We start from the raw sequence: 14754 nt of genomic DNA on the forward strand, positions 1-14754 counted from the left end.
GATGGCCTCAAAGAGGTCCAGATATCCACTTGCAGACTTTACAAACAGAGTGTTTCCAAACTGCTCTACGAAAGAAAGGTTAAACTCTGTGGGTTGAACGCACACATCACAAAGTAGTTTCTCAGAATGATTCTGTCTAGTTTTTACAGGATGATATTTCCATTTCTAAGATTGGCCTCAAATCGCTTGGAATCTCCACTTGCAAATTCCAAAAAGCAGTGTTTCAAAACTGCTCTCTCTAAGGAAGGTTCAAATCTCTGAGTTGAATACACACAACACAGAGAAGTTGCTGGGAATTCTTCTGTCTAGCATTATATGATGAAATCCCGTTTGCAACGAAGTCCTCGAAGAGGTCCAAATATCCACTTGCGGACTTAACAAAGAGAGTGTTTCCAAACTGCACTATGAAAAAGAAAGGTTTAACTCTGTGAGATGAACGCACACATCACAAAGCAGTTTCTGAGAATGATTTTGTCTGGTTTTTATACGGAGATATTTCCTTTTCTAACATTGGCCTCAAATCGCTTGAAATCTCCACCTGAAAATCCTACAAAAAGTGAGTTTGAAATCTGCTGTGTCTAAAGGAATGTTCAGCACTTTGAGCTGAATAAACACAACACAAAGAAGTTACAGAGAATTCTTCTGTCAAGAATTATACTAAGAGATCCCGTTTCCAACGAAGGCCTCAAAGAGGTCCAAATATCCACTTGCAGACTTCACAAACGGAGTGTTTACAAACTGCTGTATGAAAAGAAAGGTTATATGCTGTGAATTGAACACACACAACACAAAGAAGTTATTGAGAATTCTTCTGTCTGGAATTATATTAAGAGATCCCGTTTCCAAAGAAGGCCCCAAAGTGTTCCAAATATCCACTTGCAGACTTTACAAACAGAGTGTTTCCAAACTCCTCTATAAAACGAAAGGTTATATTCTGAGAGTTGAACACACACAACACAAAGAAGTAACTGAGAATTCTTCTGTCTAGAATTATATCAAGAGATCCCGTTTCCAACGAAGGCCTCAAAGAGGTCCAAATATCCACTTGCAGACTTTAGAAACAGAGTGTTTCCAAACAGCTCTATGAAAAGAAAGGTTTAAATCTGTGAGTTGAATGCACACATCACAAAGTAGTTTCTCAGAATTATTCTGTCTACTTTTTATAAGATGATATTCCCAAGATTGGCCTCAAATCGCTTGAAATCTCCACTTGCAAATTCCACCAGAAGAGTGTTTCAAAACTGCTCTCTCTGAAGGAAGGTTCAAGTCTGTGACTTAAATACACACAACACAAAGAAGTTACTGAGAACTCTTCTGTCTAGCATTACATGAAGAAATCCCGTTTCCAACGAAGGACGCAAAAAGGTCCAAATATCCACTTGCAGACTTCCCGAACGGAGTGTTTCCAAACTGCTCTATGAAAAGAAAGGTCAAACTCTCTGAGTTGGACGCACACATCACAAAAAAGTTTCTGAGAATGATTCTGTCTAGTTTACAAACGATGATATTTTCATTTCTAAGATTGGTCTCAAATCGCTTGAAATCTCCAGTTGGAAATTCCACACAAACAGTGTTTCAAAACTGCTGTGTCTCAAGGAAGGTTCAACTCTATGACTTGAATACACAAAACACAGAGAAGTTACTGGGAATTCTTCTGTCTAGCATTACATGATGAAATCCCGTTTGCAACGAAGTCCTCAAAGAGGTCCAAATATCCACTTGCAGAGATAACAAAGAGAGTGTTTAAAAACAGCTCTATGAAAAGAAAGGTTTAACTCTGTGAGTTGAACTCACACATCACAAAGTAGTTTCTGAGAATGATTCTGTCTAGTTTTTATACGGAGATATTTCCTTTTCTGCCATTGGCCTCAAATCGCTTGAAATTTCCACCTGAAAATTCCACAAAAAGAGAGTTTCAAATCTGCTGTGTCTAAAGGAAGGTTCAAATCTTTGACTTGAATACACACAACACAAAGAATTTTCTGAGAATTTTTCTGTCTAGCATTATATTAAGAAATCCCGTTTCCAACGAAGGCCCCAAAGACGTCCAAATATCCACTTGCAGACTTTACAAACAGAGTGTTTCCAAACTGCTCTATGAAATGAAAGATTATGCTCTGTGAGTTGAACACACAAAACACAAAGAAGTTACTGAGAATTCTTCTTTCTAGCATTATATTAAGAAACCCCGTTTCCAACGACGGCCCCAAAGAGGTCCAAATATCCACTTGCAGACTTTACAAACAGAGTGTTTCCAAACTGCTCTATAAAATGAAAGGTTATACTCTGTGAGTTGAACACACACAACACAAAGAAGCTACTGAGAATTCTTCTGTCTAGCATTATATGAAGAAATCCCGTTTCCAATGAAGGCCTGAAAGAGGTCCAAATATCCTGTCGCAGACTTTACAAACAGAGTGTTCCCAAACTGCTCTATGAAAAAGAAAGTTTAAACTCTGTGAGTTGAACGCACACATTACAAAGTAGTTTCTCAGAATGATTCTGTCTAGTTTTCATACGATGATATTTCCATTTCTAAGATTGGCCTCAATTCGCTTGAAATCTGAACCTGCAAATTCCACAGGAAGTGTGTCTCAAAACTGCTCTCTCTAAAGGAAGGTTAAACTCTGTGACTTGAATACACACAACACAAAGAAGTTACTGAGAACTCTTCTGTCTAGCATTATATGAATAATTCCCGTTTCCAACGAAGGCCTCCATGAGGTACAAATATCCACTTGCAGACTTTACAAACAGAATGTTTCCAAGCTGCTCTATGAAAACAAAGGTTAAACTCTGTGAGTTGAACGCACACATCACAAAGTAGTTTCCGAGAATGATTCTGTCTAGTTTTTATACGAAGGTATTTCCTTTTCTACCATTGGCCTCAAATCGCTTAAAATATCCAACTGAAAATTCCACAAAAAGAGAGTTTCAAATCTTCTGTGTCTAAAGGAAGGTTCAACTCTGTGAGTTGAATACACACAACACAAAGAAGTTACTGCGAATTCTTCTGTCTAGCATTATATGAAGAAATCCCGTTTCCAATGAAGGCCTCAAAGAAGTCCAAATATCCACTTGCAGACTTTACAAACAGAGTGTTTCCAAACTGCTCTGTGAAAAGAAAGGTTAAACTCTGTGAGTTGAACTCACACATCACAAAGTAGTTTCTCAGAATGATTCTGTCTAGTTTTTCTACGAAGATATTTCCTTTTCTCCCATTGGCCTCAAATCGCTTGAAATCTCTACTTCCAAATTCCAGAAAAAGAGTGTTTCAAATCTGCTGTGTCTAAAGGAATGTTCAAATCAGCGAGTTGAACACACACAGCACAAAGAAGTTACTGAGAATTCTTCTGTCTAGCATTATATGAAGAAATACCTTTTCCAAGGATGTCCTCAAAGGGGTCCAAATATCCACTCACAGACTTAACAAACAGAGTGTTTCCAAACCGCTCTATGAAAAGAATGGTTAAACCCTGTGAGTTGAACACACACGTCACAGAGCAGTTTCTGAGAATGATTCTGTCTAGTTTTTATACAATGATATTTTCATTTCTAAGATTGGCGTCAAATCGCTTGAAATCTCCAGTTGCAAATTCCACAAAAACGGTGTTTCAAATCTGCTCTGTCTAAAGGAAGGTTCATCTCTTTGAGTTGAATGCACACAACACAGAGAAGTTACTGGGAATTCTGCTGTCTATCATTATATGATGAAATCCCGGTTGCAACGAAGTCCTGAAAGAAGTCCAAATATCCACTTGTAGACTTAACAAAGACAGTGTTTCCAAACTGCTCTATGAAAAGAAAGGTTTAACTCTGTAAGTTGAACGCACACATCACAGAGTAGTTTCTGAGAATTTTTCTGTCTAGTTTTTATACGGAGATATTTCCTTTTCCACCATTGGCCTCAAATCGCTCGAAATCTCCACCTGAAAATTCCACAGAAAGAGAGTTTCAAATCTGCTGTGTCTAAAGGAAGGTTCAACCCTTTGAGTTGAATACACACAACACAAAGAAGTTACTGAGAATTCTTCTGTCTAGCATTATATTAAGAAATCCCGTTTCCAACGAAGGCCGCAAAGAGGTCCAAATATCCACTTGCAGACTTTACAAACAGAGTGTTTAAAAACCGGGCTATAAAATGAAAGGTTATACCGTGTGAGTTGAACACACACAACACAAAAAGTTACTGAGATTTCTTCTGTCTATTATTATATGAAGAAATCCCGTTTGCAACGAAGGCCCCAAAGAAGTCCAAATATCCACATGCAGAATTTACAAACAGAGTGTCTCCAAACTGCTCTTTAAAATGAAAGGTTATACTCTGTGAGTTGAACACACACAACACAAAGAAGTTAATGAGAATTCTTCTGTCGATTATTATATGAAGAAATACCGTTTGCAACGAAGGCCCCAAGGAAGTCCAAATATCCACTTGCACACTTTACAAACAGAGTGTTTCCAAACTGCTCTATAAAATGAAAGGTTATACTCTGTGAGTTGAACACACACAGCACAAAGAAGTTACTGAGAATTCTTCTGTCTATCATTATATGAAGAAACCCCTTATCCAACGATGTCCTCAAACAGGTCCAAATATCCACTTGCAGACGTAACAAACAGAGTGTTTCCAAACTGCTCTATGAAAAGAAAGGTTAAACTCTCTGAGTTGAATGCACACATCACAAAGCAGTTTCTTAGAATGATTCTGTCTAGTTTATATACGATGATATTTTCATTTCTAAGATTGGCCTCAAATCGCTTGAAATCTCCAGTTGCAAATTCCACAAAAAGATTCTATCAAATATGCTGTGTCTAAAGGAAGGTTCAACTGTTTGAGTTGAATACACACAACACAAAGAAGTTACTGAGAATTCTTCTGTCTAGCATTATATTAAGAGATCCCGTTTCCAACGAAGGCCTCAAAGAGTTCCAAATATCCACCTGCAAACTTCACAAACGGAGTGTTTCCAAACTGCTCTATGAAAAGAAAGGTCAAAGTCTGTGAGTTGAACGCACACATCACAAAGCAGTTTCTGAGAATGATTCTGTCTAGTTTTCATACGATGATATTTTCATTTCTAAGATTGGCCTCAAATCGCTTGAAATCTCCAGTTGCAAATTAGACAAAAAAAGTGTTTCAAAACTGCTGTGTCTAAAGGAAGGTTCAACTCTCTGAGTTGAATTCACACAACACAGAGAAGTTACTGGGAATTCTTCTGTCTAGCATTATATGATGAAATCCCGTTTGCAACGAAGTCCTCGAAGAGGTCCCAATATCCACTTGCAGACTTAACAAAGAGAGTGTTTCCAAACTGCACTATGAAAAAGAAAGGTTTAACTCTGTGAGGTGAACGCACACATCACAAAGGAGTTTCTGAGAATGATTCTGTCTAGTTTTTATACGGAGATATTTCCTTTTCTACAATTGGCCTCAAATCGCTTGAAATCTCCACCTGAAAATCCCACAAAAAGTGAGTTTGAAATCTGCTGTGTCTAAAGGAAGGTTCAACACTTTGAGCTGAATACACACAACACAAAGAAGTTACAGAGAATTCTTCTGTCAAGACTTATACTAAGAGATCCCGTTTCCAACGAAGGCCTCAAAGAGGTCCAAATATCCACTTGCAGACTTCACAAACGGAGTGTTTCCAAACTGCTCTACGAAAAGAAAGGTTATACTCTGTGAGTTGAACACACACAACACAAAGAATTTACTGAGAATTCTTCTGTTTAGCATTATATTAAAAAATTCCGTTTCAAAAGAACGCCCCAAAGTGTTCCAAATATCCACTTGCAGACTTTAGAAACAGAGTGTTTCCAAACTCCTCTATAAAACGAAAGGTTATACTCTGAGAGTTGAACACACACAACACAAAGAAGTTACTGAGAATTCTTCTGTCTAGCATTATATGAAGAAATCCCGTTTCCAACGATGGCCTCAAAGAGGTCCAGATATCCACTTGCAGACTTTACAAACAGAGTGTTTCCAAACTGCTCTACGAAAGAAAGGTTAAACTCTGTGGGTTGAACGCACACATCACAAAGTAGTTTCTCAGAATGATTCTGTCTAGTTTTTACAGGATGATATTTCCATTTCTAAGATTGGCCTCAAATCGCTTGGAATCTCCACTTGCAAATTCCAAAAAGCAGTGTTTCAAAACTGCTCTCTCTAAGGAAGGTTCAAATCTCTGAGTTGAATACACACAACACAGAGAAGTTGCTGGGAATTCTTCTGTCTAGCATTATATGATGAAATCCCGTTTGCAACGAAGTCCTCGAAGAGGTCCAAATATCCACTTGCGGACTTAACAAAGAGAGTGTTTCCAAACTGCACTATGAAAAAGAAAGGTTTAACTCTGTGAGATGAACGCACACATCACAAAGCAGTTTCTGAGAATGATTTTGTCTGGTTTTTATACGGAGATATTTCCTTTTCTAACATTGGCCTCAAATCGCTTGAAATCTCCACCTGAAAATCCCACAAAAAGTGAGTTTGAAATCTGCTGTGTCTAAAGGAATGTTCAGCACTTTGAGCTGAATAAACACAACACAAAGAAGTTACAGAGAATTCTTCTGTCAAGAATTATACTAAGAGATCCCGTTTCCAACGAAGGCCTCAAAGAGGTCCAAATATCCACTTGCAGACTTCACAAACGGAGTGTTTACAAACTGCTGAATGAAAAGAAAGTTTATACGCTGTGAATTGAACACACACAACACAAAGAAGTTATTGAGAATTCTTCTGTCTAGAATTATATTAAGAGATCCCGTTTCCAAAGAAGGTCCCAAAGTGTTCCAAATATCCACTTGCAGACTTTACAAACACAGTGTTTCCAAACAGCTCTATGAAAAGAAAGGTTTAACTCAGTGAGTTGAACGCACACATCACAAAGTAGTTTCTCAGAATGATTCTGTCTTCTTTTTTAATGAAGATATTTCCATTTCTAAGATTGGCCTCAAATCGCTTGAAATCTCCACTTGCAAATTCCACCAGAAGAGTGTTTCATAACTACTCTCTCTAAAGGAAGGTTCAAGTCTGTGACTTGAACACACACAACACAAAGAAGTTACTGAGAACTCTTCTGTCTAGCATTATATGAAGAAATCCCGTTTCCAACGAAGGCCTCAAAGAGATCCAAATATCCACTTGCAGACTTCTCGAACGGAGTGTTTCCAAACTGCTTTATGAAAAGAAAGGCCAAACTCTGTGAGTTGGATGCACACATCACAAGATAGTTTCTGAGAATGATTCTGTCTAGTTTACAAACGATGATATTTTAATTTCTAAGATTGGCCTCAAATCGCTAGAAATCTCCAGTTGCAAATTCCGCAAAAGCAGTGTTTCAAAACTGCTGTGTCTCAAGGAAGGTTCAACTCTGTGACCTGAATACACAAAACACAGAGAAGTTACTGGGAATTCTTCTGTCTAGCATTACATGATGAAATCCCGTTTGCGACGAAGTACTCAAGGATGTCCTAATATCCACTTGCAGAGTTAACAAAGAGAGTGTTTCCAAACAGCTCTATGAAAAGAAAGGTTTAACTCTGTGAGTTGAACTCACACATCACAAAGTAGTTTCTGAGAATGATTCTGTCTAGTTTTTATACGAAGATATTTCCTTTTCTACCATTGGCCTCTAATCTCTTGAAATCTCCACCCGAAAATTCCACAAAAAGAGAGTTTCAAATCTGCTGTGTCTAAAGGAAGGTTCAACTCTTTGAGTTGAATACACACAACACAAAGAATTTTCTGAGAATTCTTCTGTCTAGCATTATATTAAGAAATTCCGTTTCCAACGAAGGCCCCAAAGACGTCCAAATATCCACTTGCAGACTTTACAAACAGAGTGTTTCCAAACTGCTCTATGAAATGAAAGATTATGCTCTGTGAGTTGAACACACAAAACACAAAGAAGTTACTGAGAGTTCTTCTTTCTAGCATTATATTAAGAAACCCCGTTTCCACCGAAGGCCCCAAAGAGGTCCAAATATCCACCTGCAGACTTAACAAACAGAGTGTTTCCAAACTGCTCTATAAAATGAAAGGTTATACTCTGTGAGTTGAACACACACAACACATTGAAGCTACTGAGAATACTTCTGTCTAGCATTGTATGAAGAACTCCCGTTTCCAATGAAGGCCTGAAAGAGGTCCAAATATCCACTTGCAGACTTTACAAACAGAGTGTTTCCAAACTGCTCTATGAAAAAGAAAGTTTAAATTCTGTGAGTTGAACGCACACATCACAAAGTAGTTTCTCAGAATGATTCTGTCTAGTTTTTATGCGATGATATTTCCATTTCTGAGATTGGCCTCAAATCGCTTGAAATCTGAACCTTCAAATTCCACAAGAAGTGTGTTTCAAAACTGCTCTCTCTAAAGGAAGGTTCACGTCTGTGACTTGAATACACACAACACAAAGAAGTTACTGAGAACTCTTCTGTCTAGCATTATATGAAGAAATCCCGTTTCCAAAGAAGGCCTCAAAGAGGTCCAAATATCCACTTGCAGATTTTACAAACAGAGTGTTTCCAAGCTGCTCTATGAAAAGAAAGGTTAAACTGTGTGAGCTGAATGCACACATCACAAAGTAGTTTCTGAGAATGATTCTGTCTGGTTTTTATACGAAGGTATTTCCTTTTCTATATTGGACTCAAATTGCTTAAAATCTCCAACTGAAAATTCCACAAAAAGAGAGTTTCAAAACTGCTGTGTCTAAAGGCAGGTTTAACTCTCTGAGTTGAATACACACAACACAGTGTAGTTACTGGGAATTCTTCTTTCTAGTATTATATGATATAAAACCGTTTGCAACGAAGTCCTCAAAGAGGTCCAAATATCCACTTGCAGACTTAACAAAGAGAGTGTTTCCAAACAGCTCTACGAAAAGAAAGGTTAAACTCTGTGAGTTGAACGCACACATCACAAAGTAGTTTCTGAGAATGATTCTGTTCAGTTTTTATTCGGAGATATTTCCTTTTCTACCATTGGCCTAAATTCGCTTGAAATCTCCAGCTGAAAATTCCACAAGAAGAGAGTTTCAAATCTGCTGTTTCTAAAGGAAGGTTCATCTCTTTGAGTTGAATGCAAACAACACAAAGAATTTAATGAGAATTCTTCTACCTAGCATTATATTAAGAAATCCCGTTTCCAACGAAGGCCCCAAAGAGGTCCAAATATCCACTTGCAGAATTTACAAGCACAGTGTTTCCAAACTGCACTATGAAATGAAAGGTTATACTCTGTGAGTTGAACCCACGCAACACAAATAAGTTAATGAGAATTCTTCTGTCTAGCATTATATTAAGAAATCCCTTTTCCAACGAAGTCCTCAAAGACGTCCAAATATCCACTTGCAGACTTTACAAACAGACTGTTTCCAAACTGCTCTATGAAAAGAAAGGTTAAACTCTGTGAGTAGAACTCACACATCACAAAAAAGTTTCTGAGAATAATTCTGTATAGTTTTTATACGATGTTAGTTTCATTTCTAAGATTGGCCTCAAATCGCAAGAAATCTCCAATCACAAATTCCACAAAAAGAGGGTTTCGAATCTGCTGTGTCTAAAGGAAGGTTCATCTCTTTGAGTTGAATACACACAACACAGAGAAGTTACTGCGAATTCTTCTGTCTAGCATTATATGATGAAATCCCATTTGCAACGAAGTCCTCAAAGAGGTCCAAATATCCACTTACAGACTTCACAAAGAGAGTGTTTCCAAACTGCTCTATGAAAAGAAAGGTTAAACTCTGTGAGTTGAACTGACACATCACAAAGAAGTTTCTGGGAATGATTCTGTCTAGTTTTTATATGGAGATGTTTCCTTTTCTCCCATTGGCCCCAAATCGCTTGAAATCTCCACATGAAAATTCCACAAAAAGAGAGTTTCAAATCGGCTGTGTCTAAAGGCAGGTTCAACTCTTTGAGTTGAATACACACAACACAAAGAAATTACTAAAAATTCTTCTGTCTAGCATCATTTTAAGAAATCCCGTTTACAAAGAAGTTCTCAAAGAGGTCCAAATATCCACTTGCAGACTTTACAAACAGAGTGTCTCCAAACTGCTCTATAAAGCGAAAGGTTATACTCTGTGAGTTGAACAGACACAACACAAAGAAGTTACTGAGAATTCTTCTGTCTAGCACTATATGAAGAAATCCCGTTTCCAAAGAAGGCCTCAAATAGGTCCAAATATCCACTTGCAGACTTTACAAACAGAGTGTTTCCAAGCTGCACTATGAAAAGAAAGGTTAAACTATTGTAGTTGAAGGCACACATCACAATGTAGTTTCTGAGAATGATTCTGTCTAGTTGTTATGCGAAGATATATCCCATTCTACAATTGGCCTCAAATCGCTTGAAATCTCCAGTTGCAAAATCCACAAAAAGAGAGTTTCAAATCTGCTCTGTCTAAAGAGAGTTTCAACTCTGTGAGTTGAATACACAGAACACAAAGAAGTTACTGAGAATTCATCTGTCTAGCATTATATGAAGAAATCCCGTTTGCAAAGAAGTCCTCAAAGAGGGCCAAATATCCACTTGCAGACTTTACAAACAGAGTGTTTCCAAACTGCTCTATGAAAAGAAAGGTTAAACTCGGTGAGTGCAACTCACACATCACACAGAAGTTTCTGAAAATGATTCTGTCTAGTTTTATACGGAGATATTTGCTTTTATACATTGGCCTAAAAGCGCTTGATATCTCCAAGTGAAAATCCCACAAAAAGAGAGTTTCAAATCTGCCTTGTCTAAAGGAAGGTTCAACTCTTTGCGTTGAATACACACAAAACAAAGAATTTACTCAGAATTCTTCTATCTAGCATTACATTAAGAAACAACGTGTAAAACGAAATCCTCAAAGAGTTCCAAATATCCACTTGCAGACTTTACAAACAGAGTGTTTCCAAACTGCTCTATGAAAAGAAAGGTTATACTCCAGGAGTGGAACGCACACATCACAAAGTGGTTTCTGAGAACGATTCTCTCTAGGTTTTATACGAAGATATTTCCTTTTCTACCATTGACCCCAAAGCGCTTGAAATATCCACTTGCCAATTCCACAAAAAGAGTGTTACAATCTGCTCTGTCTAAAGGATGGTTCAACCCTGGAGTTGAATACATGCAACCCAAAGAAGTTACTGAGAATTCTTCTGTCTAGCATTAGATGAAGAAATCCCGTTTCCAACGAAATCCTCAAAGAGGTCCAAATATCCACTTGCAGACTTTAGAAACATAGTATTTCCAAACTGCTGTATGAAAAGAAAGGTTAAACTCTGTGAGTGGAACGCACACATCGCAAAGTGGTTTCTGAGAATGATTCTCTCTAATTTTTATACGAACATATTTCATTTTCCATCATTGGCCCCAAAGCGCTTGAAATCTCCACTTGCAAATTCCATAAAAAGAGGGCTTCAAATTTGCTCTGGCTAAAGGAAGGTTCAACTCTGTGAGTTGAACACACGCAAATCAAAGAAGTTACTCAGAATTCTTCTGTGTATCATTAGTTGAAGAAATCCCACTTCCAGCGAAATCCTCAAGAAGGTGCAAATATCCACTTGCAGACTTTACAAACAGAGTGTTTCCAAACTGCTCTGTAAAAAGAAACGTTAAACTCTTTGAGTGGAATGCACACATCACAAAGTGGTTTCTGAGAATGATTCTCTCTAGTTTTCATACGAAGATATTTCCTTTTCTACCGTTGGCCCCAAAGCACTTGAAATCTCCACTTGCAAATTCCACAAAAAGAGGGTTTCAAATTTGCTGTGTCTAAAGGAAGGTTCAATTCTGTTAGTTGAACACACGCAAGTCAAAGAAGTTACTGAGAATTCTTCTGTGTAGCATTAGATGAAAAAATCCCGCTTCCAACGAAATCCTCAAAGAGGTCCAAATATCCACTTGCAGACTTTACAAGCAGAGTGTTTCCAAACTGTTCTGTGAAAAGAAAGGATAAACTTTGTGAGTGGAAGGCACACATCACAAAGTGGTTTCTGAGAATTATTCTCTCTAGTTTTTACGTGAAGATATTTTCTTTTCTAACGTTGGCCCCAAAGTGCTTGAAATCTCCACATGCAAATTCCACAAAAAGAGGGTTTCAAATCTGCTCTGTCTAAAGGAAGGTTCAACTCTGTGAGTTGAACACACGCAACCCAAAGAAGTTACTGAGAATTCTTCTGTCTAGCATTAGATGAAGAAATCACGTTTCAAAAGAAATCCTCAAAGAGGTCCAAATATCCACGTGCAGACATTACATGCAGAGTGTTTTCAAACTGCTCTGTGAAAAGAAACGTTAAACTCTGTGAGTGGAATGCAAACATCACAAATTGGTTTCTGAGAATGATTCTCTCTAGTTTTTATACGAAGATATTTCCTTTTCTACCGTTGGCCCCAAAGCGCTAGAAATCTCCACTTGCAAATTCCACAAAAAGAGGGTTTCAAATGTGCTGTGTCTAAAGGAAGGTTCAACTCTGTTAGTTGAACACACGAAAGTCAAAGAAGTTACTGAGAATTCTTCTGTGTAGCATTAGATGAAGAAATCCCGTTTCCAACGAAATCCTAAAGGAGGTCCAAATATCAACTTGCAGAGTTTAAAAAAAGAGTGTTTCAAAACTGCTCTATGAAAAGAAAGGTTAAACTCCGTGAGTGGAATGCACACATCACAAAGTGGTTTCTGAGAATGATTCTCTCTAATTTTTATACGAAGATAATTCTATTTCTACCGTTGGCCCCAAAGCGCTTGAAATCTCCACTTTCAAATTCCACCAAAAAAGGGTTTCAAATTTGCTGTGTCTAAAGGAAGGTTCAATTCTGTTAGTTGACAACACGCAAGTCAAAGAAGTTACTGAGAATTCTTCTGTGTAGCATTAGATGAAGAAATCCCGCTTCCAACGAAATCCTCTAGGAGGTCCAAATATCCACTTGCAGACTTAACAAGCAGAGTGCTTCCAAACTGTTCTGTGAAAAGAAAGGATAAACTTTGTGAGTGGAAGGCAGACATCACAAAGTGGTTTCTGAGAATGATTCTCTCTAGTTTTTATATGAAGATATTTTCTTTTCTACCGTTGGCCCCAAAGTGCTTGAACTCTCCACATGCAAATTCCACAAACAGAGGGTTTCAAATCTGCTCTGTCTGAAGAAAGGTTCAACTCTGTGAGTTTGACACACGCAACCCAAAGAAGTTACTGAGAATTCTTCTGTCTAGCTTTAGATGAAGAAATCCCGTTTCCTGTGAAATCCTCAAGGAGGTCCATATATCCACTTGCGGACTTTACAAGCAGAGTGTTTCCAAACTGCTCTATGAAAAGAAACGTTAAACTCTGTGAGTGGAATGCACAAATCAAAAAGTGGTTTCTGAGAATGATTTTCTCTAGTTTTTATACGAAGATATTTCCTTTTCTACCGTTGGCCCCAAAGCGCTTGAATTCTCCACTTGCAAACTCCACAAAAAGAGGTTTCAAATTTGCTCTGTCTAAAGGAAGGTTCAACTCTGTTAGTTGAACACACACAAATCAAAGAAGTTGCTGAGAATTCTTCTGTGTAGCATTTGATGAAGAAATCCCGCTTCCAACGAAATCCTCAAAGAGGTCCAAATATCCACTTGCAGACATTACAAACAGAGTGTTTCCAAACTGCTCTATGAAAAGAAAGGTTAAACTCTGTGAGTGGAACGCACACATCACAAAGTGGTTTCTGAGAATTATTCTCTCTACTTTTTACATGAAGATATTTCCTTTTCTACCGTTGGCCCCAAAGCGATTGAAATCTCCACTTGCAAATCCCACAAAAAGAGTGTTTCAAATCTGCTCTGTCTAAAGGAAGGTTCAACTCTGTTAGTTGAACACACACAAATCAAAGAAGTTGCTGAGAATTCTTCTGTGTAGCATTTGATGAAGAAATCCCGCTTCCAACGAAATCCTCAAAGAGGTCCAAATATCCACTTGCAGACGTTACAAACAGAGTGTTTCCAAACTGCTCTATGAAAAGAAAGGTTAAACTCTGTGAGTGGAACGGACACATCACAAAGTGGTTTCTGAGAATGATTCTCTCTAGTTTTTACATGAAGATATTTCCTTTTCAACCGTTGGCCCAAAAGCGCTTGAAATCTCCACTTGCAAATTCCACAAAAAGAGTGTTTCGAATCTGCTCTGTCTAAAGGAAGTTTCAACCCTGTGAGTTGGACACACGCAATCCAAAGAAGTTACTGAGAATTCTTCTGTCCAGCATTAGATTTAGAAATCCCGCTTCCAACAAAATCCTCAAGGAGGTCCAAATATCCACTTGCAGACTTTACAAACAGAGTGATTCCAAACTGCTCTATGAAAAGAAAGGTTAAACTCTGTCAGTGGAATGCACACATCACAAAGTGGTTTCTGTGAATGATTCTCTCTAATTTTTATATGAAGATATTTCCTTTTCTACCGTTGGCCCCAAAGCGCTTGAAATCTCCACTTGCAAATTCCACAAAAAGAGGGTTTCAAATCTGCTATGTCTGAAGAAAGGTTCAACTCTGTAAGTTGAACACAGGCAAATCAAAGAAGTTACTGAGAATTCTTCTGTGTAGCATTAGATGAAGAAATCCCGGTTCCAATGAAATCCTCAAAGAGGTCCAAATATCCACTTCCGGACTTTACAAAGAGAGTGTTTCCAAACTGCTCTATGAAAAGAAAGGTTAAACTCTGTGAGTGGAACGCACACATCACAAAGTGGTTTCTGAGAATGATTCTTTCTAGTTTTTATACGAAGATATTTCC

This window comes from Gorilla gorilla, chromosome 2, assembly GCF_029281585.2.
Source record: "Gorilla gorilla gorilla isolate KB3781 chromosome 2, NHGRI_mGorGor1-v2.1_pri, whole genome shotgun sequence".
NCBI lineage: Eukaryota > Metazoa > Chordata > Mammalia > Primates > Hominidae > Gorilla > Gorilla gorilla.